The following is a 4,172-nucleotide window of genomic DNA, read 5'->3' as shown; positions in this document are numbered from 1 at the left end:
TCTGTGTTCTCCTCTGGGATTTTATAATTTTGCATTTTATACTTTGGTCTGTGATGCATTTTGAGTTAACGTTTGTAAAGGGTGTAGAGTCTGTGTCTAAATTCTTTTTTGCATGTGGATAAACAGTTATTTGGGCATCATTTGTTGAAGAGACTATTCTTTCTCCGTTGAATTGCCTTTGCTCCTTCGCCAAAGATCATTTCATTATTTGGATGGGTCTATTTCTGGGCTCTCCATTGTTCCCTTTGTTTTGTTGGTTTGTTTGTTTTGCCAATAACACATTGTCTTGATTATTATGGCTTTATAATGAATCCTTTTTTTTTTTTTTTTTTTTTTTTTTTTTTCAGCGCAGGGGTTTTTTTTTTTCTTTCACCTATCATGCCATGAATTCATAGGGAATGGGTTCCAGCAGCTCAGGCTCCTTTCCATTGGTTGTCACAAAGTGTGCTTCTCTGGGTGGAGCAGGCTGGCGCTTCAGTTGAAACCAAGTACCCTTCTCTTTGGCTTCCTTCTTTTTCTGATCACTTTCCTTCACACGTTTCAGGAAGCTATCCCGGCTCTTAGAGTGTTTAATATGCTCAATACGTACATTAATTCTTTTGGCAAGAATCTTGCCCTTTACCTGTTTGTTTACAACAATGCCAACAGCATGCTGGGTAACATTGTAGATTCTTCCAGTTTTGCCATGGTAACATTTGTGGGGCATTCCTTTTTGAACAGTGCCCATTCCCTTGATGTCTACAATATCACCTTTCTTGTAGATTCACATGTATGTGGCCAAAGGAACAACTCCATGTTTTCTAAACGGCCTAGAGAACATATAGCGGTGCCTCTCCTCTTTCCCTTTGTGTTTGTTGGTCATTTTGGCGAATTACTGGAAGATGGCGGCGCTGGCCGAAAAGGCTATAATGAATCTTGAAGTTGAACGCTGTCAGTCCTGTGAATTTGTTCTCCTTCATTCTTGTGTTGGCTAATCTGGATCTTTTGCTTCTCCATATAAACTTTAGAATCAGTTTGTCGATATCCACAAAATAAATTGCTGGGATTTTGATTGGGATTGTGTTGAATCTACAGATCAAGTTGGGAAGAACTGATATCTTAATAATATCGATTCTTCCTAACCATGAAATAGATTATCTCTCCATTTATTTAGCTCTTCTTTCATTTCTTTTGTTTTATAATTTTCCTTATATAGATCTTGTATGTATTTTGTTAGATTTATACCTAAGTATTTTTTTTAGTGTTAATGTAAATGGTATTGTATTTTAATTTCAAATTCCAATTGTCCATTGCTGGTATATAGGCAAACAATTGACTTTTGTATGTTAACCTTGTATCCTGCAACCTTGCTATAATTGCTTATCAGTTCAAGGAGTTTTTTTTGTCAGTTCTTTGGGATTTTATACAGAGGCAATCATGTCATCTGTGAACTAAAGTAGTTTTATTTCTTCCTTCCCAATCTGTATACCTTTATTTCCTTTTCTTGTCTTATAGCATTAGCTGAGCCTTCCTGCTATTGATTTCTAGTTTGAATGCCATTGTGGCCTGAGAGCATACATTATATGATTTTTATTCTTTTAAATTTGTTAAGATGTGTTTTATGGTTCAGAAGGTGGTCTATCTTGGTAATTATTCCATATGAGTTGAGAAAAATATGTATTCTGCTATTGTTGGGTCAACTATTCTATAAATGCTTAGTTATTTTTATGGCCTTGTATTCATATTTTTAAGATTTTTTATTTCTTGATATATAATTATTCTGATAATTCTAATGGCTTAAGTCCACAGGGGTTTTGTTTGTTTGTTTGTTTGTTTGCTGAGGAAGATTCACCCTGAGCTAACATCCATGCCAATCTTCCTCTATTTTTTAGTATGTGGGCCTCCAGCACAGCATGGCTGCTGACAGAGTGGTGTAGGTCTGGGAGCTGAACCTGGGCTGCCAAAGTGGAGTGCACCAAACTCAACAATTAGGCCACTGGGGCTGGCCCAAGTCTGCAGTTTTTGCAGTTCTGATCTGCCATCTTGTTTTTGTGTGCATTACATTTCTGACTGTGAGATATTAATTTTTATTATAACTTTATCTTTGGAAATTCATTGGGCTTTATATCTTTTCCCTGTTTCTTTCTTATACTAAGTAGAACTACTCTCCCAAGGTTCTCTGTTTCCTTCCTATGTGAAAGTCAACTGGGTCTTATGTAAAGTTATAGATTTACCACAGTTTTTACTTTCAAAATTCTGCGTATGTTACTTTACCATCTTTCACATTACTTTTGCAGATAGAAGTTTGAAGCTAGATTGAATTTTGTTCTTTTGTGTTAACTTTTATCTGTCTGTGGAGATTTTTTCTTTTTATTACTTAGGGTTCTGCTTTCCAGAAAATGTTTAAATGGAGCCTCTTTTATTAATTTAACACAGGAAATTATAAGGCGTTTTAATTCTCACGTAGGTCATTTTTTCATCTCTGGAAATTTCTCTTTTATGGCTTTATTATAGCTTATTTTATTTATTCTAATCTCTTAAGGAAGACCAATTAAGTTATATTGGCTTATGCTAGTTTTTCCTCTACATCTATCATTTTGTCTTTCTCTAGTTTAGTCTCTTTTTTCTTTTCAATTGCAGTCTGAGACAGCAGTTTCAATTTTTGGCATCATTAAAAAGCAGTTTGTAAAGGACTACGATAATCCGTCATTCCCCTGTTGTTGGATATTGTCAGTGTCCTGCCTGTGTCACCTCAGCATTTACCTCTGCATGCTGGAGGCTGCTTACTGTGAACATCTGTGACTCCCCTCTTAGCCCACGTGTGGTGCAACATGGAAGTTCCAAGAAGTTAAGGCTCCCAGAAACCACATCAAAGGATGACAGATGGGAGTTGGTGGGTAAATACCTTAGCTTCCTCACTCACTGGGTGGGATGATCTGAGGTGTGGTCTACACTATTGCCCAGAGTTCCCCAGTGGGACTGAGTCCCAGTTGCCTGTGGTGGAAACCTCCTCTATGCCTCACCCTTTATAGAATTTCTCTGCTTCCCTGACCCACTTCCTGACTTCTCAACTGGTGCTTCCTGGGATCACTTCTAAAATAAACTACTTGCATGCACAGCCCTGCCTCAGGGGCTGCTTCTGGGGACATTTCAGTTGTTTCCAATTTTTGTTATTATAAACAATGTGTTGATGAATATATTTGTATATGAGTCTTTGTCTTCGTCTTTCACAATTTCTTCTAGAAGAAAAAAATCTTTTTTTATAGATTCCCAGAAATGGAATTACTAGACCGTAGGGCATAAATATTTTAAGTCTGTAATAGATTTTGCCAAATTTCCGGTAGGTTTTGGACAGGAATTGGATAGCAACCAGTTCATAGCTGAACTCTCTAGACCAGAGTGTTGATGATGGCTCTGTTCTTCCTGCTTGTTCATATCCTTATAATCACAAAGGATATGGGCAAGGTAGTCTTTTGTGGAGTGAGAGGAGTGAATGCTGGCTGTTTGATTTTGTTAGGCTAGCCTCACATACCGGTCTTATTCAAATGCGTCTACTCTTACTTTGAATTTATAAACCCTTAGACTCTGCCATCCTGCCACGGACACTAACCTTACCCGTAGCCCTACTCATGCTCACGCTATTTATTTTATTTATGCAGTTAATCCAAGGTCCTTTCAATGATGCTCAATTTGGTAAGTACTGTTCCCTTCTGGAATCGGATATGAACAGACCTGTTTGATGTACTAGAAAGCATGTTGAGCCAGGACCATGGGTTCAAGGTTTGTAATTTTGGATTCATCTCCTTTCCTCTCTCAGTTTCACATACAGTTGATGAAAAGGAGGCTTGGAGAGAGGCAGTGACTTGCCACGATCAAACAAGAGGTTAATATGGAGCTGGGTTCAGAATCTAGTCCCTTTGAGACCCTACGACTCAAACCAAAACAAACAAACAAAAAACCTTTTGGGGGGCCATGATGAATCTTCCTTGCTCTTTGTCCTTGCCCACCTTTGCTAGCTCAAGCAGATGTTTAATCTGCTACAAAGTTCCAGCGCCATCCTTCAAGATCAGGGCTCTTCCCATCTCTCTGGGCTCCTCCTCCACCGTACCTCCTTGCTTGCCCTTTTTTCCAAACATCTCTCTGGCTTTTCTTGTACCTGGTCCTGACCTGCCCTCACTTCTCTCCCCCAGCCT

At 38.4% G+C, this 4,172-nt stretch overlaps 1 pseudogene; it reads right to left on the bottom strand.

Moving 5' to 3' along the window:
* Positions 1 to 314: 314 nt before the first annotated feature.
* On the bottom strand, positions 315 to 862 carry LOC124227744 (60S ribosomal protein L21-like; annotated as a pseudogene).
* Positions 863 to 4,172: the final 3,310 nt, after the last annotated feature.

This window comes from Equus quagga, chromosome 1, assembly GCF_021613505.1.
Source record: "Equus quagga isolate Etosha38 chromosome 1, UCLA_HA_Equagga_1.0, whole genome shotgun sequence".
In the NCBI taxonomy this organism is placed as follows: Eukaryota; Metazoa; Chordata; class Mammalia; order Perissodactyla; family Equidae; genus Equus; species Equus quagga.
The sequence above is the reverse complement of the archived record's forward strand: the minus strand, read 5'-3'. Positions and strand labels throughout refer to the sequence as shown.